This window comes from Salmo salar, chromosome ssa01 (assembly GCF_905237065.1).
Source record: "Salmo salar chromosome ssa01, Ssal_v3.1, whole genome shotgun sequence".
NCBI classification, from domain to species: domain Eukaryota; kingdom Metazoa; phylum Chordata; class Actinopteri; order Salmoniformes; family Salmonidae; genus Salmo; species Salmo salar.
In genome coordinates this window covers 26,144,856-26,171,675 of record NC_059442.1, presented here as the reverse complement: position 1 = coordinate 26,171,675, position 26,820 = coordinate 26,144,856, and the positions used below count along the sequence as shown (strand labels likewise).

The 26,820-nt window shown below is 42.8% G+C and overlaps 1 long non-coding RNA gene across 1 annotated transcript; it reads right to left on the bottom strand.

Moving 5' to 3' along the window:
• Positions 1-6,832: 6,832 nt before the first annotated feature.
• On the bottom strand, positions 6,833-8,723 carry LOC106587605 (uncharacterized). The gene is made up of 3 exons (XR_001324475.2): positions 8,443-8,723; positions 7,255-7,581; positions 6,833-7,022 (listed from the first exon to the last, which is right to left on the bottom strand). It is a non-coding gene; the product is annotated as an uncharacterized lncRNA (long non-coding RNA).
• Positions 8,724-26,820: the final 18,097 nt, after the last annotated feature.

Sequence of the window (26,820 nt, the reverse complement as noted above, 5' to 3'; positions counted from 1 at the left end):
GTCAGGTCTCTGTCTCTTTCCATCTCATCTTCCTTCCTGCCTTCCTGTGCAAGGTACGGGGTCAGGCAAAGCGCTGCTTATTTGAAGAGCCGCAAAAGAATCCCTGTCAGTTCTATTTTAATCAGGCATTGCCTGGAGATGAGTGCAGATATATCAGTGCCTGTTTATAGTTAGGCCGGTGCTCCTAGTTATTGATGTGATGGAAAACAAACTGTCATACTTTGAGAGAGAGAATGATACGTTGGACTTGGCCAACCTTTCCTCCTTTTCCTCTTTATCCTCCCTCCTTCTCACACGTTTAGAGTGTGGCATGAATGCCACCATTGTCTTTCTATCCTGTTGAAAATAGTTGTATCTGTCTGTACCTGATGCCCAAGAACACATTGAAAGGAACTTGTCTCTTACTGGTTATGTATTGACGTAGGCTGGAAGAAGCATCTCAGTTTCAGGAATCGTTTATTTGTTTCCCGGCATATTTTGGTCATTGCCGCTAGAGTTTGTCACTACCAATACGGACATGCTATTCCTATCTTCCTTGGAATCTTGCTCTATTTGCACAAGTCAGTATTGGCATGAATAAGGTCAATATGTAGGCTATGACCTTGGCTTTCTTAAAAACCATAACCCAAACCATAAAACCCCAAGCACAGACAAACTGTTGAAAACAGTTGGTCTATGCTGATAGAAATATGTTGTGCATCTGTGATGCAATCTTGAATAAATTGAAGACCCTGAAAATGGTATACAGGTAGTTATTATCTGACTCAATTTTAGCTTTAATTTTGCTATTCACATTTGTATTATTTTTTTATGAGAAAAGTAAGGCCTAAGAGCAGTATGTCTGTATCCACATAATCAGCATGTGAATCAAATCCTTTATTTGGGATTCCAAAGAGGTAGTCTGTCCGTTTTCTTTGCAAACCCATTCAGAGTGTTTAAAAATACTACTGATTGTATTGAATCAACAGCAAAATGCTAAATTGTGTTGATTACTATTGAGAGAAACCACATTATACAGAGAAACCTGCATTGCACTCTGGGTACACATCATTATTTGATTATCAAGTTTACAGAGTCAGGCCAAAATGTATTTTGTTTCCATAAACACTTTTTGGTAGTTCTGGATACCAGGCAAGCGCCTTCTCCTACAAACCACTTCACATAATCAGTGCCAACAGCTACTAGTTACCAAGGAAAAGAGTGTAAAACATAACGCATCCATTATTATCTAACAGTGTTGATAATGACTACAATTCGGATGATTGAGTCACGTCCTTAATATTTATGATTTCCTGGAAATGCTCAAATGGGATTTCTTTCATAATTCTATTGTTTTGTCACAGTAGGAGCTGATCTATTATTTAGACTTTGACAAAAAAATATGTCTAACAGCTGCAACTCACTAATAATATTCCTAATTTGCTACAATACTTTGGTACTGCTGGTCCACAGTGGTCTTATTAAGTGTTGGAGGGAGGTTTTCTGGGTCCAGCGGGATAGACTCACTCATACTGTACTAGGCAATGTAGCGTTTGGCTCCTAGGCATGTATGAGACCATGTTTCTGTGCGAAGGCCAGACTAACTTTTCCCCTCATTTGACTTCACTGACTGCTTTCATTATATTATATTATTCTATACTGTGCAGAAGTGATGGAAATCATTCCTCAACTCATAAGGAATCTATAGGGATGCCTTCCCACAGTCTCCTCTGAAGAGAAGCTCCCAGAGAGGCCTTTGATGATGTGATTGGGAATTCTGAGGCCCTTTTCTCCTCCTTGTGTTATACAGGGTCTCTCTTGCTGTTGTATCTAACTGAGCCACCCACAACCTTACTCTATATGGTCTTGAGTGACCAGGCCTTTGATATCCCTGGAGATATCGACTGTCAGAGCAGTCCAGCAAGGTTTGTATTGCGTAATATAGACATCAATAGCAGTTCATATGCCTTCTGGAGCCGCCTGACAAAGGGTTATGAGACCTCAGGGTAGCAGAGCAAGCCTAAACATCTGCACTCCTCTTCCCATCTTGTCTGAGAAAAGATGAGAATCGGAACCCTTTGGCCCAAAACATCTCTGTCCCATCATATATTCCCCCTTAACACCCCGGTAACAGCAGCCCCACCCTCCTGGAAACAGATGTATTTGATACCCCAGCTTGGCTTGGCCACTTTGTAAATATTTGGCGATGTGGGACCAATTTGAAGGATCACATCTCCTCACTGAGGGTTGCTGAAATGTTTTTATTTAGACTGAAAGCTCTTGAAAGGACCAGTTCTTCGCATTCCAAAACCACCAATCTGCATGTGCTGATCCATTGCAGAGCATATGCACAGTGGGATTTTATCGATGGTATGGTTCACATGATACAATACAATACTAAAGAAGAAAATTGCAGAGGTTGTTTTGAACAGATGGTACCTGTGAATGTACTGGAAAGGTCTTACCTTGATATAATTACTATGAACCATTATAACAATCAGATGGAATGGATTGTACTTTTTTGCATTTTGTTGTTTTTGTATGTGTGCTTATTTGGTTGCGTGTTCACAAAGCTCTGTGGACGAATATGATCCCCCAGCTAACTGCTGGGAACAGAGGAACAGAGGTCGAGCTGGCAAGGCTTTAGATAGCAATCAGAGCTCCATAAGAGGAGAAGAAAAGAGAGGAGAGGGTGTAAGCACTGGGAGCTTGGAGTCACGAGCACAAAGGAGTGAATCATCTATGTGCTGGGCTGGGTGACTAGTGTTTGGACCGTAAACAACTGTGCAAACGGCTGTAAAACTGAAGAGCCGCTGCACATCTGTGTGCTTGACAAGTGTGTGAGTTGATAACCCACACACCCGCCCTTAGCGCCCACGTCAATGGTTATATCCAGGTCAGGGCTGCCTTATGGTTTTGCAATATCGAAGGCACAAATGCTTTGTCTTGTATGAGCTGATATCCCACACACCCGGCCTCAGCGCCCACGTCAACGGTCCTATCCAGGTCAGGGCTGTCTTATGGTTTTGCGATATCAAATGCACAAATGCTTTGTCTTTCCTAATGTGGGACTTTTTAAACAAGTTACGTTCAGAGACGAGCAGTCGTTGTCATTTCTGTTATAGTCAACATTTGTCTGTGTGAAAACCTCTGCCAGAGCTTAATTCCTCTGGAACTGGTTGAATATTGGCAATGTGCATTTGTGGTCTCTTGCAGTCACAATGAAAATTCATAATAACAGGGGAAATTGTGCTAGAAGAAGAACACACAAAGTGTATTTGAGAATTGGGAAATGGACAAGGCATAGACTTGCACACTAGCACAGACACTGTGTGTTCTTCTTTGAGAACACTGTGTGAGATGAGGAGACATGACACTGACATAGAGGCCTATTTTAATTCTGACGGCACTTTCTGAAGTTCGACTACAGCTTATTCCACTTGGTTGTATCAGCCAGAAGGTTTCTGTATGCTTAGATGTGGGCTTGCTGATGTAATAGTGTGAGATAGCCAGAGTCCGGCAGCTTCTTTAAAGGGGAAACACAGTGAGTGTCTGCACAGCCTCACATCTTGCAAGCTGCCCAGTCAATATCCAATGTCTCATCCTTTACATTCCAAATTGTAGGTTCTGCATGATTTATTCTCACTGCTAAAAGATAGGGGTCAAACTGTTCATCTGTCTACATCTGTCCACAGAAAATATGTGTTATGTTTTTCACATGAAGGCCTCTTATGAGGCAGAATCATGTTTGTCCAGACAGACAGGCAGACAGACAGCCTGAGCAGAATAACAGCTTTATTACAGCTTTATAGAATAAAAGGGGAAAAATAGGTAAATGGTTTCAACACTTTAACCTTTGACATTCTTTTGATGATAACCCCAACAGGAAAGACAGACAGCATCCATCTCTAAAACTATTTAATCTGCTGTCTTATTGACAGGGATGCTTCTGCGGTGCAGACGTAGACCATATTGTCATTGGCTCTGCTTGTTTTATTTACCCCCGGCAGAATGAGCATGTCTAAAGTGAGATTTTGTGATCTTCACTGGCTATTTCTCCAATGAGCTAGGTTGTGTGGGTACATTGTCACTATAGGTGAAATGTCAATCAAGAGGACAGTCCATATGAATGTGAGGAAACGTTACCAGTCATACCAGGCCTCTAGGCTCTCCAGACAAATGGCTGCTAAACAAAAAATAAACAAATAGGGAGGCAGATTTTGGACTCAGGCCTGGGGTTAGGATTAGTGCTATATGTCAACTTGATCAAGACAAAGGTGATGATTGTGGACTACAGAAAAAAAGAGGACCGGGCACGCCCCCATTCACATTGACGGGGCTGCAGTGGAGCAGGTTGAGAGCTTCAAGTTCCTTGTTGTCCACATCACCAACAAACTAACATGGTCCAAGCACACCAAGACAGTTGTGAAGAGGGCACGACAAAACCTATTGCCCCTCAGGAGACTGAAAAGATTTGGCATGGGTCCTCAGGTCCTCAAAAGGTTATACAGCTGCACCATCGAGAACATCTTGACTGGTTGCATCACTGCCTGGTATGGCAACTGCTCGGCCTCCGAACGCAAGGCTACAGAGTGTAGTGCGTACAGCCCAGAACATCACTGGTGCCAAGCTTCCTGCCAACCAGGACCTCTATACCAGGCAGTGTCAGAGGAAGGCCCTAAAAATTGTCAAAGATTCCAGCCACCCTAAAGATTCCAGCCACGTCATAGACTATTCTCTCTGCAACTGTACGGGAAGCGGTACCGCAATGCCAAGTCTAGGTCCAAGAGGCTTCTAAACAGCTTCTACCCCCAAGCCATAAGACTCCTGAACATCTAATCAAATGGCTACCCAGACTATTTGCATTGCCCCCCCCCTCCCCTCTTTTAAACCGCCGCTACACTCTGTTGTTACCATCTATGCATAGTCACTTTAATAACTGTATCTACATGTACATATTACCTCAACTAACCGGTGCCCCCGCACATTGACTCGGTACGTACCCCCCCCTGTATATAGTCTCGCTACTGTTGTTTTACTGCTGCTCTTTAATTACTTGTTACTTTTATTTATTATTCTTATCCATATTTTTTTGAACTGCATTGTTGGTTAGGGGCTAGTAAGTAAGCATTTCACTGTAAGGTCAACTCCTGTTGTATTCAGTGCATGGGGCGGCAGGGTAGCCTTGTGGTTAGAGCGTTGGACTAGTAACCGAAAGGTTGAAGTTCAAATCCCCGAGCTAACAAAGTACCAATCTGTCGTTCTTCCCCTGAACAGGCAGTTAACCCACTGTTCCTAGGCCATCATTGAAAATAAGAATTTGTTCTTAACTGACTTGCCTAGTTAAACAAAGGTAAAATGTGACTAATCAAATTTGATTGATCTTTAATAACTACTTATTTGTAGCAGTTTTACTTTAGTGCCTTATTGCAAACAGAATGCATGTTTTGGAATATATTTACTCTGTACAGGCTTCCTTTTAACTCTGTCATTTAGGTTTTATGTGCATTATTCTATGCTTCCCGTTCTTACGTTTTGAGCGGTTTCCTTCCTTGAGCGGTTTCCTTCCTCTCCGGCAACTGAGTTAGGAAGGACACCTGTACCTTTGTAGTGACTAGGTGTTTTGATACACTATCCAAAGTGTAATTTATAACTTAACCATGCTCAAAGGGATATTCAATGTCTGCTTTTTATTTTTATCCATCTACCAATAGGTTTCCTTCTTTGCGAGGCATTGGAAAACCTCCCTGGTCTTTGTGGTTGAATCTATTTTTGAAATGCACTGCTCGACTGAGGGACCTTACAGATCATTGTATGTGAGGGGTACATAGCTGAGGTAGTCATTCCAAAAAATATTTTACACTATTATTGCACACAATAAGTCCATGCAACGTATTGCGACTTGTTAACCAAATTTTTACTACTGAACTTATTTAGGCTTGCCATAAGAAAGGGGTTGAATACTTACTAACTCAAGACATCTTTTCATTTGTAAACCTTTCTAAAAACATAATTCCACTTTAACATTATCCAAGCAATTTGATGAATGGAAAGAGACATTTGTTACAAAACACCAAAATGTGTATTATAATAAAATACTGCGATTGTCATTAGGCCTACACTTGTAGCTTGAATTGATGCGTCCACTGCTGCCCACACGCTTCTCAACCTTGGCTGTGCATCTAGGTCTTGGCCATTCATCTCCGCCTTGGCAAAATGTAAGTGTTCTCGTAGAACCACAACGCAATTTGGTGCGTATTCCACCTGGTTTCAAGTCAAATTGCAAATGTTTCATGTAGCTTACATGCGGGAAGAATACATAATAGTGTAATAGCCTTTAGTTTTCTTGGCATTTTGTGTTAATTATTGTGATCGGCTCATGTTTTACCGGTACGGCGTACCCCCACTATACTGTCTTACTTTTACCTTTGATCTACTGTAGCTTTTATTTAGGTGATTGTAAGTTCTCAAAGATCATAGGCTATTATAAAAAGTATTTTTTTGTTGTTGTTGTTGTTGTTGCAATGCACCAAACTGTGATCTCGTGGCCCACCTGGACCCATGCCGCGACCCACAAGTGGGTCCCACCCCACAGTTTGGGAACCACTGATCTATAACTCCCATTATAACTAGTTTAATAACATCTTATGTTATTACTCATAACTATTTAAAACTACTTATGACAACTTATGACAAGTGTTATAATGTATTATATAGACGTTATAAAGGTTTTATGAATGCATACATAAGGACACCTACAGTAAAGTCTTACCGAGCCCCAATTTTATTGTCACTGAATAAACCTCCTGAATAAACCCCTGAATAAATATAAAAGAGAGTCGCACACTCTATGTACATATAAGCTCCCAGTGATTTATTGAGTAAACCACCAACATTTCAGCCCAACGGTAGCACTGCCATTATCAAGATACTGTTAGTTTCTGAAACAACACCATTGTCATCTGGTCGTCTGGAGTCCAAGCACAAAATTGTGACTTCTGTTGTCTTTCTCTTCAGTCATTCTCATATCACATCATCGTAATCTGTAAGAAGAAAAATGTAGAACTCATTCAAATTGCAGTCATAAAAGTGTTAGAAATTGCACATTGGCTCTTAATAAAGTAGTGGGCTGGTTAAAATGATGGTGGTGCCCACGTTAATGTCTACAGAGATACTTATGAGGGTAAAGAAATAGGTATAGCTAACCACTACTGTGGATGACAAGGACACCATTTTGGATAGTTTCACAGTTTCTCCAACTTCCTTTGGCCTTACTTGGTGGTGCACCCGGAGCACCCTGAGCACCAGCCTGGACTCCAGTGTGATTGGCCAGCGCAAGGTTTCTCTCGATCTCATTGTAGAGGTGTTGGTCAACTTGCATCAGTGCTTGTATCATTACTGTGGAGGCGTTGTTACCTTTGCAGATAACAGTGTCCACAAGTTTTCGTGCCTTATCTGCCCTGTCTAGCATCCTATGTGTTATGGAGTCCCTCTCAAATGTATTGATCACATTGTTTTGTAGTAAATTGTCACATATGGCCATGATATTAGGCTCATTCAAATCATTCACTATCTGCCACCTTGCCAGTTTTAGTTGTTGGGCTGCTCAGAAAGAGAGAGAAAAAAATAAGAAAGAATGGTTATTATACAGTAAAGGAGTTTGGACAAATAAAAAATCAGGGCTGCATTCAGTAGCACGTTCACATTGAAATACTATATAGTGGTTGATTTCCTGCCCAACTATACTGCATTCCATAAACCAATGGTTGTGTACTACGTCGCCACGTCATCAACTGTGCAGTCCGGCAACAGATTGTTAAATCAAATTTTGTGGTTAGCTGTTAAAAACAGCACCCATCCAGGCATTGTAATATCGGACTTGTCTGCAATGTATTTGGGCACGAACTCAGTCATTGTGTAGAACAAACATAGAGGAATTTTTTGGAACAATTTATTTGAATAGTCCCAAGTAGATGGTTTGTAGATTTTCAGAAGATGTTCAATAACTGTCAACAACATTTCAACTAACTATCCCCTAACCCTAACCTTAATCCTTACCCTAACCCTAAACTTAACCCTAACCCATCCCTAATTCTAACCTTAACCTTTGTTGATAGTATGAACATCTATATGGGACATTCCAAATAAAGTGTGACCAAATATTTTTACTACTAGTACTTTAGAAGTACTTTACAACAAGTCTTAAACTTTTAAGCTCTTTCATTTCAGTGCCAATATTATATGAGTGGCGCACACATCGCTATCACATTCACACAAACAAGTGGAACATGCTACTTGCTACGATACAACAACAATTTAAAAAAGCACTCATGAGAGTTGAGTGCGTTCTTTCCCTTTTACATTGCTATGATACATTACACACAAATGAAAGACAATGTTACCCAGTTGATCTCAGCAACATATGACATTAACTATGTATTTAAAGTGTAAAGCTTAGTTTACCTGCCATACTCGGATGAAAGTCTAAAAGTGGATTGTGCAAACAGAAAATCTCCTGTCTTTTGTTAACGCAGAAATCGAAAGGGGAAGTGAAAGTTTGAAAAAAGATGTATCCAATCTAAACATAACCATCTCGTAGCCCAATCACGGACCAAGTTTGATAAAAAAAAATACAAATACCACCAATGAAGGAAGTTGAAACTCAAAACTTCACTCCACTCATCTTCCACTCACTTTCTCTCGCTCTCTGGAAATGTCCCCCTCCCCCCACATGTGCACTCACTCATTCACTCACACACAGGCACAGAGCACAGCAACCTGCGTTTCATCATTGAGTACAGTTAAAACATTTACATGCTTTGCAAGAAGAAGGATTTCCCAAATAATCCTGTTTTCCACACACATAGCTATGTGTAGCCTACTTGGACACCTCCCACCTCCCACACCGAATAGCATGAAGCCACAGGGCTCTTCTTGCAGACTCTGAACATTGCAAACCGTAGGTCGGGATATTTTTTACAATGATGACAGATTTTGAACTCTGTCCTCATTGAGAGTCCAACGACGACAGATCTGCAATTTGGGCCTGGGATTAGGATTAGTGCTAGGGTAAAAAATCTGTCAGTGTCACTACGCTCTGTAAATCAAATAGACTTACGCAAGTGTAGTGCAGTGGACTTCTGTGCAGCACCCTCCACATGTTGCTGCTGGAGAAACCTCTGTAACACTTTACTGTAGGTTTCCTAATGTATGAATTAATAAAGCCTTTATAACACCTATAAAACACATGATAACATTTGTCATAAACATTTGTCATATTTAGTTTTAAATAGTTATGAGTAACAACATAAGATGTTATAAAACTAGTTATAATGGGTGTTATAGATGACTGTCCATCCTGTTGCCATATACTCTAATGTCAACTGTTAATAATTACTTGTGCCAAATTTATAGCAGTTTTACTTTAGTGCCTTATTGCAATCAGGACACATGTTTTGGAATATTTTTATTCCGTACAGGCTTCCTTCTTTTCACTGTCATTTAGATAAGTATTGTGGCGTAACTAAACTCAGCAAAAAAAGAAATGTCCTCTCACTGTCAAGTGCATTTATTATCAGCAAATTTAACGTGTAAATATTTGTATGAACATAACAAGATTCAACATAAACTGAACAAGTTTTACAGACATGTGACTAACAGAAATGGAATAATGTGTCCCTGAACAAAGGGGGGGTCAAATCAAAAGTAACAGTCAGTATCTGGTATGGCCACCAGCTGCATTAAGTACTGCAGTGCATCTCCTCCTCATGGACTGCACCAGATTTGCCAGTTCTTACTGTGAGATGTTACCCCAGTCTTCCACCAAGGTACCTGCAAGTTCTGGGACATTTCTGGGGGGAATGGCCCTAGCCCTCACCCTCTGATGCAACAGGTCCCAGACGTGCTCAATGTGGATTGAGATCTGGTCTCTTTTCTGACCATGGCAGAACACTGACATTCCTGTCTTGCAGGAAATCACGCACATAACGAGCAGCTGGTGGCATTGTCATGCTGGAGGGTCATGTCAGGATGAGCCTGCAGGAAGGGTACCACATGAGGGAGGAGGATGTCTTCCCTGCGACGCACAGCGTTGAGATTGCCTGCAATGACAACAAGCTCAGTCTGATGATGCTGTGACACACCGCCCCAGACCATGACGGACCCTCCACCTCCAAATCGATCCCGCTCCAGAGTACAGGCCTCGGTCTAACGCTCATTCCTTCGACGATAAATGCGAATCCGACCATCACCCCTCGTGAGACAAAACCGTGACTCGTCAGTGAAGAGCACTTTTTGCCAGTCCTGTCTGGTCCAGCGACGGTGTGTTTGTACCCATTGGTGACATTGTTGCCGGTAATGTCTGGTGAGGACCCGCCTTACAACAGGCCTACAAGCCCTCAGTCCAGCCTCTCTCAGCCTATTGCAGACAGTCTGAGCATTGATGGAGGGATTGTGCATTCCTGGTGTAACTCGGCAGTTGTTGTTGCCATCCTGTACCTGTCCCGCAGGTATGACGTTCGGATGCACCGATCCTGTGCAGGTGTTGTTACACGTGGTCTGCCACTGCGAGGACGATAAGCTTTCCATCCTGTCTCCCTGTAGCGCTGTCTTATTCGTCTCACAGTACGGACATTACAATTTATTGCCCTTGCCAAATCAGCAGTCCTCATGCCTCCTTGCAGCATGCCTAAGGCACGGCCACGCAGATGAGCAGGGACCCTGGGCATCTTTCTTTTGGTGTTTTTCAGAGTCAGTAGAAAGGCCTCTTTAGTGTCTTAAGTGTTCATAACTGTGACCTTAATTGCCTTCTGTCTGTAAGCTGTTAGTGTCTTAACGACCGTTCCACAGGTGCATGTTCAGTAATTGTTTATGGTTCATTGCACAAGCATGGGAAACAGTGTTTAAAGCCTTTACAATGAAGATCTGTGAAGTTCTTTGGATTTTTACGAATTATCTTCGAAAGACAGGGTGCTGAGTTTAGATTAATTCTCTGACCCTTTTCAAATTTACAATGAGTTATTATGAGGTGAGTTCTACTTGCTATATCATTAAGTTGTACTGTTTTCTATCTAATCTAAAAATTGGAAAACTGGCAAGAAACACTTGTGTGATAATTGGGTTATTGGCCAATATGCATTTCACAAAGACTATATTAAAACAGTATCATCGTGCTGGCAAGGTTCTTTCCCTTTTTTTACGAATTTTATGAAGATCTGTGAATGTATTTGGATTTTTACGAATAATCTTTGAAAGACAGGGTCCTGAAAAAGGGACGTTCCTTTTTTTGCTGAGTTTACTATGCTGTTGATCCATCCTTAGTTTTCTCCTATCACAGCCATTAAAGCTGCAATATGTAACTTTTTTGGCCACCGGACCAAATTCACATAGAAATGTGTATTATAGATATGTCATTCTCATTGAAAGCAAGTCTAAGAAGCAATAGAGCTGTTCTATGTGCACTATTTCTATTCTTCCAGTTCTTAAGTTTTATTTTTGCATCTTTTACTTTTGGTTTTGTACACCAGCTTCAAACAGCTTAAAATACAATATTTTTGGTTATGAAAAATATATTTCACAGTTGTTTAGATGGGACAATGATTCTCTACACTGCATTAGCTTCTTTTGACACCAACTGAAATTAGGTGAACTATTAGAATTTTAGCAACCAGGTAATGGCAGAGCGATATCTGCATAGTTTACCTTTAAACTCTGTAACTGTTTTAGAGTCCCCATTGGCCTCATTGTGAAATCACAGTGTTCTCTTCAAACCACAATGCAATTTGGAGCGCATTCCACCTGGTTTCAAGTCAATTCAAACATTTTTCATAATGTTTTGTTATTTCTGTATATCAAAGAAATTAACTGCAAAGTTACATCTTTTAGAATGAGGGTCAATAGGAAACAATGTTGGGTTTTCTCAATTTGTGGGCGTGGTCGAGGGGAATTCCTTATTATTAAGTGAATACCGACTGGGACTATAGATGCGGTAAAGGAGTCAATGCAGGAATCCTGTAGGAATCATACTGGTAGTCCTTCAGGAAAACAATCCTTCCAGAATCCCGCATTATATGTATCCTGCCGGAATAGGAAGTCATGCAGGATATTCCACAAGATTTTCGGGGCCACTTTCCTGTAGGACAATTCCTGCAGGAATTCTGTAGGAATCATGCAGGTTGTCGTTCAGGAAAACAATCCTGCTGGAATCCTTCAGAATATATGTCCTGCAGGAATAGGAAGTCCATCATCAATCTTAAATGGAAGAAGTTTGGAACCACCAAGACTCTTCCTATAGCTGGCCGCTCAGCCAAACTGAGTAATCTGGGGTGAAGGGCCTTGGTCAGGAAGGTGAGCAAGAACCCGATGGTCACTCTGACAGAGCTCTAGAGTTCCTCTGTGGAGATGGGAGAACCTTCCAGAAGGACAACCATCTTTGCAGCACTACACCAATCAGGCCTTTATGGTAGAGTGGCCAGATGGAAGTCACTCCTCAGTAAAAGGCACATGACAGCCCGCTTGGAGTTTGCCAAAAGGCACCTAAAGAGTCTCAGACCATGAGAATCAAGATTCTCTGGTCTGATGAAACCAAGATTGAACTCTTTGGCCGGAATGTCAAGCGTCACGTCTGGAGAAAACCTGGCACCATCCCTACGGTGAAGCATGGTGGTGGCAGCGTCATGCTGTGGGGATGTTTTTCAGCAGCAGGAACTGGGAGACTAGTCAGGATGGAGAGAATGATGAACGGAGCAAAGTACAGAGAGATTCTTGATGAAAACCTTCTCCAGAGCACTGAGGATCTCAGACTGGGTTGAAGGTTCATCTTCCAACAGGACAACAACCCTAAGCACACAGCCAATACAACACAGGAGTAGCTTCGGAACAAGTCTCTGAATGTCTTTGAGAGGCCCAGCCAGAGCCCAGACATGAACCCAATCTAACATCTCTGGAGAGACCTGAAAATAGCTGTGCAGCGACGCTCCCCATCCAACCTGACTGTCACGATTCTCTAAGACAGAACCCAGAAGCAGACCAGGACAAGGTGAGTAAAATGAAAGTGAGTATTTATTGGTGGTCTTGATGTGTATATTGAGTAATCCAGGAGATGGAGCGGCAGCGGAGGAGAGTAAATGGGTTGATCCAATGAAGTCACTGTATCCAACAACGGCCAGGCAAGGGAGTTGAATGTTCCGGGAGAATGACTGTAGACAGAGTAAACGGGATTGAGTAACCAGCAACAAGTACAAAACAACAAAACTAGCTCAGGAAACATGAGGCTGATACGCTGACACAACATACTGTTCGTTGCTAACGATCCAGCAGGGAATGGATGTCAGCTCAGGGCTTAAGAAGAGGTGATGATCAGGACCAGGTGTGCAGAAGGTTGATGAGATGCAGGTGCGGGTAATTACTAGATCTCCCGCCTAACTTCGTTGCCTAGCAACCAGACAGAGTGCGTTCAGGAACCTTAGACAACACTCCAAACAAAAAACAGTCAGCTCAGGCAGGAACAGACTCAGGAAGCGGGATTCCTGACACTGACAGAGCTTGAGAGGATCTTCAGAGTCGAATGGGAGAAACTCCCCAAATACAAGCTTGTAGCATCATACCGAAGGCTCGAGGCTGTAGTCTCTGCCAAAGGTGCTTCAACAAAGTACTAAGTAAAGAGTCTGAATACTTGTGTAAATGTGTCATTTAAAAAAATATATATACATTTGCTAAAATTTCCAAAAAACAGTTTTTCTTTGTCATTATGGGGTAATGTGTGTGGATTGCTGATTTTCTTATTTTAGAATAAGGCTGTAACAAAATGTGGAAAAAGTCAAATGATCTCCATACTTTCCGAATGTAACCACGGTTATGTGAGCTATTGGATCACTCCAATATGGTGTCCTTCCGAGCGGCAGGATACATTCTGAATAAGGATTTCAGATTAGTCCCATGTACCGGGTAGTGCTGCGGCTGACCCCCTTAAATAGCTTCCGCCGCACTACTTTCACCTCGTATCCTTTTTCAAGTCACCGTAGATCACCGACAAAGAGGATTGGAGTGATCCAATAGATCACATAACCGTGGTTACATACGTAACCTTTGTTACATAGCACTGTATTGGATCACTCACAATACCAGATAAGGGCCAGACAGAGAGCAAAGTCCCGTAGGATTGAGCTCATACCAGGCATAGTTGCTGTGACCCACCAACCCCACTCAGGGAAGCGGAGGCAACACCCAGCACGACCGTCCCGACTTCATTGGCAGGTGCAACATTGATTTGATAGTACCTAGAAAAGGTGCTAGACAAATTCCCAACTGGCCGAGGTGCAAATATCATTGAGGGGAACTCCTCGGAGCAGGGCCCACGATGTAGATACTCCTCTAGTAGAATGTGCCACAACAGCAGATGGCAGAGGCCGACTGCCCAGCTGATACGCTGTAATAATAGTGTCCACAATCCAATGTGAGAGTCTTTGTATCGATAGGTTCTGGCCCAGAATTCTCTCACCATAGCAAACGAGTGTCCAAGGCGCTGACTGGGCACAGCACACTTGGGGAAAAACACCCAGCTCACCCGCAGCTGCAGGAGGGGCATATGTGGCCAAATTTAAAAGCCGGTTCACATGTCTGTAGAACAGGACCTTTGGCAAGAGTGAGGGGTTAAGAAGGAGGGTGACACTCCTCTTGTCTGGACCCATTCGGAAAAACATTCAATACTCACTGAAAAAGCATGAAGTTCACTCACCCTCTTAGTGGAGGTAATAGCCAACAGGAATGCCACCTTCATGGATAGGTGCTTCAAAGACATTGACTCTAGGGGCTCAAGGGCGGCTTAGCAAGAACTGACAGCACCACGTCAAGGTTCCAGCTTGGAACCGAGCGGGCCATTGCTGGACACAGATGATGACCTCCCTACATACATTTGGAGAGCAATGGCTAACTACCCATGGGTCCCTCTTGGCTGTCGTCATGGCATGCCAAGATAGCAGATAAATACACTCTCAATGTGGATGCCGCACAGTGACTTTGAAAACCGTAAAACCGTTTGCACATATGACTCTCACACCAGGTACAGTATATACCCCACCACAATTAATATGATGCATTGGTGGAAGCCATGGCGCTCCGCAACACGTTCACTACATTGTCCCGAAGGCCTAGACTGGTCCACTAATGCCTCACAGAGGCCAAGCCCGAAGCTGGAGGCGGTGCAGTCCGGATGCCACAGTATCCCGCCAGCCTGAAAGAGCAGGTCGGGCCTCAGGGTCAGCTGCCATGGGATCAGGAACAGAGGGAAAACAGAAGGCTGAACCATGATCGTCTCAGCCAACATGGAGCTATCAAGAGCAGCTGGTGGCCCATCAATAGGACCCTGTCTAGAGTAGCTGTGATCAGGGGAAATGTTGGGAAAGAGTAAAGCGCGATTGCCAGCCAATCGTGTGCGAAGGGTGTCCAGACCCAGAGGGCCTCTAGGGTCCGACATCGAGAACCAGCAGGGGCAATGCGTGTTCTCCTGAGATGCAAGCAGGTCCACCTGTGCTCTCCCAAACCTGTCCCAAAGCTGTAGCACCACCCGAGGGTGTAGACTCTAGTCCCCCTCCAGCGGGCCATCTCTCGAGAGCATGTCTGCTGCATTGTTCAGGACCCCAGGGATATGTGCTGCTTGCAGAGATGCCAAGTGGGTCTGGGCCCAAGGCCAGAGCTCCCGAGCCATTTGACCAGAAAATGCTGTCCTACCAGGTAGGGCTGGAATTACTGGAGAGCTAGGCAAACCACCAGCAAATGTGTGGACCACTCCATGAGGGGCTCCAGCGGCTGCTGGCCACCATGCCTCTGAATGTGGCACCCCAACCCATCAGAGAGGCATAAGCACACACCATCTCTCTACGGTGGACTCTAATTAGGCTCGCCCCATTTAACAGGAAGGAGCGAGATAGCCACTTCGACAGGGTCCTCAAACATGAACTCATCACCAACAATTCACGGTGTCTGTGTTGTTTTGGGTGCCGGTCGTGGGAGATGAGCCGTCGCTGAAGTAACAGTGTCCACCATGCAATGCGTGAGTCTGGTCGGATAGGCCCCGGCGCAGAACTCCCTCCCCATAGTAAACTAAAACTGGTAAAGATTTTGTATTGCCGTTGTCTGTGAAAAGTAAGTGTCTGTCGCACTAGCTGGGCACAACACACAGGGGGAAGCCCCTAGTTCACCTGCTACAGGGAGAGGGGCGTATGTAGGCAACTATAATGGCCGGTTAACGTGTCTGTCAGACAGAACCCTTGGCCAGAATGAGGGGTTAGGATGTAAGTCGGCAGTCCTTTCATCTCTTTCGGAAAACATTCAGTCAACCAGGATGTCAACACTAAAAGACGTAGCCTTCCATCACTGTATTCAGTACCAATGAGGTACCCATGGGGACTCTACCGCCTCTCTCAGTTTGGTGTTTGGGCCTGTGAGAAGCTGTCAATGCCGACGGCAAGCACCTCAGGATGACTGCCGAGTGCCACCCTTCTTAGACGAGGTTCGCTGCCTGTGGGCAGGGACACCTTGCATTTCCCAAGGTGAAACGCCATACTGGAAATGGTAGTTTATCTCTGTGGGAAGAAGAGAAGGTTAGTGTATACTCTGCAGTGTAACAACCCCAGCTACACACTGCATAAGACCAGCAGTGTAATCTAGCTGTTATGTGAGTTTCTAAGGGAAGCTAGGATAGATACTGTCTGTACTGTAAAGTAGTGTAACAGGATTAGAGTAAACCCAGCTATACACTGAACCCCTCAGTGTAATAGAGCTGAGTTGTGAGTTTCCAAAGGAAACTAGCTAGGATAGTTACTCGATGTACTGTAAAGTAGTGTAACAGAAAATCTATCGAGCACTAACCCAGCAACACACTGTGAAAAACAGCAGTGAAATAGAGCTGTAATGTGAGATTCCAATGGAAACTAGTATAGTTACTGTCTGTACCATAAAGTAGTGAAACAGAACTACAGCAAACACAACTACACACTGAAACCCTCAGTGTTATAGATCTGAGATGTGAGTTTCCAAAGGAAACTAAGATAGTTACTGTTTTCCTGTAAAGTAGTGCAACAGAAAACAATCGTAAACCCAGCTACACACTGTGTGAAAACAGCAGTGGAATAGAGCTGTAATGTGAGTTTCCAAAGGAGAAACTAGGATTGTTACTGTCTTAACTGTAAGTACAACAGAAAAATAGTGACCTCAGCTACACACTGTGCAAAGTGACTTTCCAAAGGAAAACTAGGATAGCCAATGAAAACTAGCATAGTTACTGTATGTAGCCTACCGTAAGTAGTGCAACAGAAAAACCATAGTAAACCCAGCCACAAACTGTGTGAAAAAAACAGTAGTGTAATAGAGCTGTCAGTTTCCAATTAAGGGATAGTTATTGTCTATACTGTAAAGTAGTGCAACAGAACTATAGTGAACACAGTGTAAAAGAGCTGAGATGTGAGTGTCCATGGGAAACTATGATAGTTACTGTCTGTACTGTAAAATAGTGTAACAGAAACTATTGCAACCCAGCAACTGTTTAAAAAACAACAGTTTAATCTCACTATGCGGGGCTAGCATAAACTCAGCCTAATAGTGGAAATTGAAGCCAACAGTAATATTACTGTGTCTGGCAGCTTCATTAAATAGTACCCGCAAAACACCAGTCTCAAAGTCAACAGTGAAGAGGCGACTCCGGGATGCTGGCCTTCTTGGCAGAGTTCCTCTGTCCAGTGTCTGTGCTCTTTAGCCCATCTTAATTTTTCTTTTTATTGGCCAGTCTGAGATATGGATTTTTCTTTGCAACTCTGCCCAGAAGGCCAGCATCCCGGAGTCACCTCTTCACTGTTGACGTTGAGACTGGTGTTTTGCGGGTACTATTTCACGAAGCTGCCAGTTGAGGACTTGTGAGGCGTCTGTTTCTCAAACTAGACACTCTAATGTACTTGTCCTCTTGCTCAGTTGTGCACCGGGGCCTCCCGCTCCTCTTTCTAATCTGATTAGAGCCAGTTTGCCCTGTTCTGTGAAGGGAGTAGTACACAGCGTTGTACCAGATCTTAAGTTTCTTGGCAATTTATTGCATGGAATAGCCTTCATTTCTCAGAACAACAATAGACTGACGAGTTTCAGAAGAAAGTGCTTTGTTTCTGGCCATTTTGAGCCTGTAATCGAACCCAGTACTCAAGATACTCAACTAGTCTAAAGAAGGCCAGTTTTATTGCTTCTTTAATCAGAACAACAGTTTTCAGCTGTGCTAACATAATTGCAAAAGTTTTTTTCTAATGATCAGTTAGCTTTTTAAAATGATAAACTTGGATTAGCTAACGCAACGTGCCATTGGAACACAGGAGTGATGGTTGCTGATAATGGGCCTCTATACGCCTATGTAGATATTCCATAAAAAATCAGCCAGCCGTTTCCAGCTACAACAGTCATTGATAACATTAACAATGTCAACGCTGTATTTCTGATCAATTTGATGTTATTTTAATGGACAAAAATGTGCTTTTCTTTCAAAAATAAGTACATTTCTAAGTGACCCCAAACTTTTGAACGGTAGTGTAATTGAAACAACATGGCTACATTTTCGGGCATTTCAGAAAGAAAGTATGAAGCTAGCTTGCTAATATATATATCTATATATATCTATTAGCAAAAGTAAAGCTTCATACTTTTTTCTGAAATGTCCGAAAATGCAGCCATGTTGTTTCAATTTGACACTTTGCGGCCACCAGAGTTTGACATGTGACTATAGTTTGCATTGAATTGTGGCTCATATCAATCCCGCAAGTGACCTGGACCGCAGTCCAAACATGTTATTTTTACCCCCTCAGCCCTTGCGCTAGCCTCTTTCCCTCGGGGAATCTTCGTTGAAACCGGATGCAGTTTGATTGCCATCTTAAGTGGATGTCCAATTCACTAATGTTGCAAGTGAACATCTCTGGTTACTTCCAGGGTCAAATTGAATCAACAAGGCTGCATTATCTGTAATTATCTGTAATATGTACTATCTGTAAAACTGTAATATCTTGTGCTTTACGGAGTCGTGGCTGAACGACGACACTATCAACATACAGCTGTCTGGTTATACGCTGTACCGGCAGGATAAAACAGTGGCGTCTGGTAAGACAAGGGGCGGCGGACTATGAAGTCTTGAGCTATTGCTCGCCTGAGGTAGAGTATCTCAGGATAAGCTATAGACCACACTATCTACCTAGAGAGTGTTCATCTGTATTCATCTGTTTGTAGCTGTTTACATACCACCACAGACTGAGGCTGGCACTAAGATCACATTGAATCAGCTGTATTCCACCATAAGCAAACAAGGAAACGCTCACCCAGAGGCGGCGCTCCTAGTAGCCGGGGACTTTAATGCAGGGGAAGTTAAATCCGTTTTGCCAAATTTCTATCAGCATGTTAAATGTGCAACCAGAGGGGAAAAAAACTCTGGACCACCGTTACTCCACATACAGAGATGTGTACAAAGCTCTCCCTCGTCCTCCATTTGGCAAATCAAGCCATAATTCTATCAGATGAAGCAGATGCTAAGCTCCAGGACTGTTTTGCTTGCACAGACTGGAATATGTTTGTTGATGACACAACAGTGGTGGGCCTGATCACCGACAACGACGAGACAGCCTATAGGGAGGAGGTCAGAAACCTGGCCTTGTGGTGCAAGGACAACAACCTCTCCCTCAACGTGATCAAGACAAAGGAGATGATTGTGGACCACAGATAAAAGAGGACTGAGCACGCCCCCATTCTTATCGACGGGGCTGCAGTGGAGCAGGATGAGGGCTTCAAGTTCCTTGGTGTCCACATCCCCAAGAAACTAACATGGTCCAAACACACCAAGATAGTCGTGAAGAGGGCACGACAAAACCTATTCCCTCTCAGGAGACTGAAAAGATTTGATATGGGTCCTCAGATCCTCAAAAGTTTCTAGAGCTGCACCATCGAGACCATCTTGACTGGTTGCATCACTGCCTGGTATGGCAACTGCTCAACCTCCGACCGCAAGGCACAAGAGGGTAGTGCGAATGGCACAGTACATCACTGGGGCCAAGCTTCCTGCCATCCAGGACCTCTATACCAGGCGGTGTCAGAAGATGCCCTAAAAATTGTCAAAGATTCCAGCCTCCCCAGTCATAGACTGTTCTCTCTGCTACCGCAAGGCAAGCAGTACCGGAGCGCAAAGTCTAGGTCCAAGAGGCTTCTTAACAGCTTCTACCCCCAAGCCATATGACTCCTGAACATCTAATCAAATGGCTACCCAGGCTATTTGCATTGCCCCCCCCTCTTTTACACCGCTGCTACTCTCTGTCTGTATCATCTATGCATAGTCACTTTAATAACTGTACCTACATGTACATATTACCTCAACTAACCGGTACCCTCCTGTATATAGTCTTGCTATTGTTATTTTACTGCTGCTCTTTAATTACTTGTTACTTTTATTTCTTATTCTTATCCGTCATTTTTAAAACTACATTGTTGGTTAGGGGCTCGTGAGTAAGCATTTCACTGTAAGGTGAAATGTGATTAATAAAATTTGATTTGATCAGATTTTTGACATGTCAGAAAAAAAGTGTGATGCTAGCTTGCTAAAAATATATATAGACATTGATTTTAGCATTGGCAAATTGGCTTAGTCTCGTATTGGGGAGCCTATAAAACGTAGCTAGATTCATAAAATAATTTGGGAATTCTGAAATGTATTGGAATAAATTACCAAACTATAAAACTAGCTAGCCTGCTATTTGTAACTGTAGCTAGCTACATGACAGGAGTGCTAGCTAGATATGTTAGCTTACTAGGGACATTATTAGCTTTAGAATGGTTGTTTTTAAGCTCAACTTCTAGATTTCCACCAAGGACATTGCCTCTCCGATAATCACTCTCCCTTTCATGGGCAATCGACAAGGTACACTCAGATGTGACAATGTAAAACGTAATTCAAGGGCTGAGGGTTTATGGCTGTCTACTTTGAGTTTGAAATGCTCCCTCAAGCTAAATCGAGGGTCGTGGGGGCAACATTAGTGAATTTGACCTCCAGCTAAGATGGCAATCAAACTGCATCCGGTTTCGACGGGGATTCCCCCAAGGGAAAGTGGCTAGCACAAGGGTTGATGGGGTAAAAATAACATGTTTGGAATGCAGCCTAGGACAATCACTCAATGCTGGTCGAACAAACCTAGGCTGCATTCCAAACATTTAAAAGACACACCCTATCCCCTCAGCACTCAAATTAAGTAGACACTTCCGATGACGTATCATGACGTCTGATGAGTATACACTTGCAGGGCAAGGGGCGAAGGAGGAAGGAATGATTTTTAAATGGACCGCCCTTGGCCGGAAAATCGTCACTTGTGCATCCTACGATGATTGTGTTTTCAGCCAACGGTAGCTTGTGGTGCTTTATATGCGCTACAGTCAATTATGATTGCATGTCTACTTATATGAACTATATAATTCTTAATATATGCCTACTGTAAGATAGCTAGCAAATTAATTAGCTACAGTAACTAACATTAGCTTGCCAAGCTGGAACCTCTGAAGAAGGACCGTTTTTTTTCTCTACAATTTCCAAAAGCTCACCAAACAAAAACATCATTACTTTACGAGACGTGTTTGTGCCATCATGTTCATTAGTAGCACAATTTATAACTTTTTTACATTTGTTTTTACTTACACTTGTATGTTGACTTATCCAAATTGATGTTGAGGTTTTAAGTTTCGGCTGACTTTTCTTAGCGGATGTACAATCATCACAAATTGAATTATGGGGCATTTCAGGACCCGAAGTGAACATAATTCTACACTCACAAACTCGATCAAAAACGAGGGCTGAGGGGCTTACGTTGCTTGGCTAATCCTTTGGACCGATGTCCATGATGGGTATAAGGCGAGGGTAAGTGGACGAGGGTGTGTCTTTTATGAGTTTGAAACGCGGCCCTAGTATTGTCCAGTTTGGTACACTGTCACAAGTAAACCGAGTGGGGCGGACAGCAGAGCACACAATTGCAGAAGCTAGCTAGCTAGCTGCTCCAAGCTATTGAATAGCTGCGGGTATACTTCTGCCCTTATACACTCTAACATAGAGCTCTTACCAAGTCTATCCTCTCTGGAATGAGCCGAGAAAAGGAAGAGGTGGAAGTAGTGTGGCGGGAGCGTGGGAATGGGTCTCAGCACTACCCGGTACATGGGACTAATCTGAAATCCTTACTCGGAATGTATCCTACCACACAGAAGGATACCATATTGAAGTAATCCAATATAGTGCTACACAAGAACCGTGTGGAGTGAGCAGAGCGAGGCGGGTGAAGAGGACAGGTCAAGCAGAGCAGTCTGCTAGCAGGATGGTCAATTTCTCCAATCATCTTCGCTCATAGTGATGTTGTGTTTCCATAAGTGGATGAATTGGTCTAGTTTAGCACGTATGGTAAAGCCTCAACCCATTAGCTACTTCTTCCAATTCAAATGAGGAAGACAAAAAGTGAATAATGACAAAACATTTATTATTTTGTGGGATTACAGCGCCAGGGATAAAACACAAAAATAGAGACATGTTCTAACTGAGCGAGGCACCAAAGCAGACAACCCACGCCCGGCTTTGGTTGGGTCATTATAATTCAAAACAATGCATTCTAAAATAAATCACACATGCCTCTCAGACTCGCCTTGAGTGAGTAGGGTCCGTAAGACAATGGAGTTTCATTGATTTCTGTAAATCATTACGGCAACAGAACATTGATATGGAACTGGCTGTGTCACAAGATCAATCTTTCTACTTTTTAAGGGTCACAGGAAGGGAATTTTATTTGTGTTGTTTGATTTATTTATTACAGTTAAACCACACATCTGGAATACAATGCATTTAAAATCATTGAGGATAACATATCAAATTCTATGAAATTTTCCATTGTTGTCCTCTTGTTTTGGCCAGGAGGAAAAAGTTGTTGAACCTCTTTAGTGTTATCCTGGATAATCCGAGGTCAAAATCAAAACTTGGATTATAGTGATATTACATCTGATCTCGCAAACAATGAAAATTATGCATAGATAGGTGTAATCTTGAGTCAAGCATTTTGATTTTAAATGCGTGGGTATCCTTTTCTTGATATACTTGTTGAATTCTGCAAGAGTACGTGACAACAACGGTAATGAGGCAGTCTAGAAATGCGCAGGTGAGTGCAGGTAGGCCTAAACAGAGCAAGTTTTTGGTGGTTGCTACCCTGTTGCATAAAGTCCAGTGAAGTTCTTTGAGGGCCGTCGATCCACTGCCTATTCACCCCGCTATCATCCAGAAGACGAGGTCAGTACAGGTGCATCAAAACTGGGACCGAGAGACTGAAAAACAGCTTCTATCTCAAGGCCATCAGACTGTTAAATAGCCATCACTAGCACATAGAGGCTGCTGCCCTACATACATAGACTTGAAACCACTGGCCACTTTAATAAATGGAACACTAGTCACTTTAATAATGTTTATATTTCATATGTATGTACTGTATTCTATTCTACTGTATCTTAGTCTATGCTGCTCTGACATTGCTCGTTCATATATTTATATATTCTTAATTCCAATCCTTTACTTGGATTTGTGTGTATTGGGTATATGTTGTGAAATTGTTAGATATTACTTGTTAGATATTACTGCACTGTCGGAGCTAGAAACACAAGCATTTCGCTACACCCGCAATAACATCTGCTAAACACGTGTATGTGACCAATAACATTTGATTAGATTTTTTGTTCCACCCCTTTATATTAATTTATTCATGCATGCATATACACCCAGTGGATATACGCAAATGAGGGACATCGAATTGAAGGCACTGTGATGCCGAAACGTTGGTGGTTTACCCAGTAAATTACTGGAAGCTTATATGTAGAGTGTGCAATTCTCTTTATTTCGATAGCATACTGTTTACTCGCCGTTAGTCAGCACCTACTAACTTTTTGGGGTGTACGCCAGCTCATGCTTTTCACTAGACTGAATAAACCTCAGCCAGAGAAATTGTTGAAGGCTTCAACACAGGACTCCTCAGTCCAAACTTTGGATTCGCTTTTCCTATTTTAATCAAGAAACGGGAACATCCCGTACCCCAGCATTACATATAATGAATGGGTGGCTAAACAATTATGTGCAAGACCTGAAAAAAGTCACTTGTTTTTGTAAAGTGGAAAGGTGATTTGTGTCTTCAGATTTGAAGGGTTTATTAATGCAGTTTAACGTTCTGTTTTCTTGTGCTGGAGTGAAATCCAAAAGAACTTTGACACAAAGTTTCACAAACAAATGAAATAATCTCCATTATTTATTACAATAATTTCTGAAATAATACCATCAACTACACCTTTTTATGTTTGAACTGGTATCATAATTGTTTTATGAGGATGTGTCATGCATGGAAATATTTCATACCTTTTACGCTTTGATTCATAACATTAACAACCTGTTGTCAAGAAATCCAAGAAAAATCTAGGTGACGAATAGTTTTAATGCTCCATAGAAATAAGAAAATGTGTTTGGTTTAAGCATGAACAACAGGTGTGAGGTCATGAGGGAGGGAGTTACAGTAACTGACTAGCAGTCCCCCTGACCCTCTGCACTGCTTCGGCCTGGTCCAGTTGTGTGCGATCATAACACAGCACCAGACCAGACCCAGTCTCTATCAGATAAAGTGTCCTGGGCCAGCTGGAGAACATTCCAGAGGTGCTGTTCCCTTAATGATCAACACGTGGGCTCTTTAGAGAAAGAGCTGCATGGAAAAGCCTGCATTGGGAGAGCTGCCTTGGACTGATAATAAGATTTACCCAGAGGGCTCCTGGGCAGGCCAGTGCAACCTTTCTAGCTCAGGCCACATCTGGCCTGGCCAGGACAATCCCAATCTGTCCCTCCCATGGCATGCCATCAGGATGCCATCAATATGTGATAGGCTGTACAAATATATTGATTTGATAAGAAAGGTATTTGGTTGGATTCATTAGAGGCGTGATATTGCATATTGTTAGGTCCTGCAGGTATTTTGGTTCTGTTTCTTTTTACCCTGGTCAGTAGCAGCCAATCCATTGTCCTTTACCGTAGCCAAAGAAGTCTATCAAGTCAGTATTGGTGTATTCATTATAACTGCTCTGGAGTTCCTCCTGTCCATTTGTATGAAGCTCAGGTAGTCTTCCAACTCAGGTGGTCAGCACATGTACAGTAACGCTTACTCTTGGAGGGGCAAATACATCAAACTTGCAAATTAATTCCCCCAAATAATTCTAGTAATTTCAGGCCCAGCTCTTGACTGTAACGGTATCTGCTCTCCCACACAGAATTGAAATGATATGAGAGAAAAAAAAGCACATGTTGAGGTGACAGAGAAAACACTTCTACGTGCATCGCATGTGCCCTGATGGTTTTGGTTTACTGGTAGAACAAATAGTGAAGTTTGGCTCTGTCCTTTAGAGCCATCTTACAGACCCCCTTTCTACCTGAGCTTAAATAAGCAAAGGGCAGCCACAAAATTCCCCCTCCACTCTGCCCAGGGCTCTGAGTCTCAACCACAGCATGACTACTGTTAGCATAACTATTAAGTCTTTCAGGCTGGGTCTATTTAAATGAGTAGGTGAGACAGCCAGTGGCCACACAGACCAGCTCTCTGCCACCGGGATGATTTGTTTAAATCTGCTCAGGACCCGTCTAATCGTTAGATAAATGTGCTTATTGTGAAGTGCAAAAACACCCCGAGCTATGATTATGTAGGTTTCTCTCCCTCTCGTGGGGAAACAGGTCAGGAACTACAAACATCTGTTCCTCTTATCACGAGAAGGGCCTAATAGATGTGCCGTTTTTCTGGGGTTTTATGAATTCTGTAAGACTAGAATATGGTTACATAATGAGTGTTTATTGGTATAATCATTCATGGTTAGATAGTTTATTCATTGGAGATAACTAATAGTAAGGGCTCTATTCAATCTTTAAAGCTGAAGAATTGCAGATTCCGCGATAGAAATTTAAAGGTAACTTCCAATTGAGCCGGCATAAGCAGTGTTTACTGTGAATGCAGTCTCCTGTAAAGCGCGAACATTGCCTTTAAATTTCAATCACGCTGAATTTCCACAATGTGGATTGAATAGAGCCTGAAGACTCACACATTATTTGGGACAAATAATAACTAATAGAAATAACTAAACATTTTGTATTTTTGTCAGCTGTCATTAATAGATTTTTGAAGGTTTTGAGAAGTCTCAGTAGACAGATCCAATGTCAGCAGTACAGGTCTAGACAGACAGAGAGCGGACAACAGCAGCATACCACCAGACCTGTCTGTGTCTGGTCCTTACTGTGTCACAAGGCCAAGGACATCAGGTACTGTAATGACAAAAACGCCTGCTGTTGCTCAACATATTTTTCAAATACTTATTCAGTCGTGGCACATCTGTGTTTTTGCAGTTAGAGCGGGCTGGTGAGGGCTATTTGAGATCCCTCAGAGGGAGACAGTGGGAAACACAAAACCACAACTATATACACTTTTCCAGTAGAATATTACCTTAGAAGCCCAAGCTGTGGCATGGAAGTTTAGAAGGCAATTCAATCCAGCCTATAGGCCTCAGACTCCCCTGCGAACTGTGAGAAGCTGCCAGGCCTACAGAGCCAACACAGTCCTCTCTATGTAAGTGTCACTCTGAGTGCTCATCACCATAATCCCCAGCCAGCAGAGAGCAGCCCTGTAGACACGGTCAGTTGTCAATGGGTTTGAGATGACAGACAGTGTAATGTGACCTCAGGGGGAACGGTGGGGGCTTAGAGCAGCTAATAGCTCTCCTGCTTGACATGGCAGTGCCGCTGTGCGC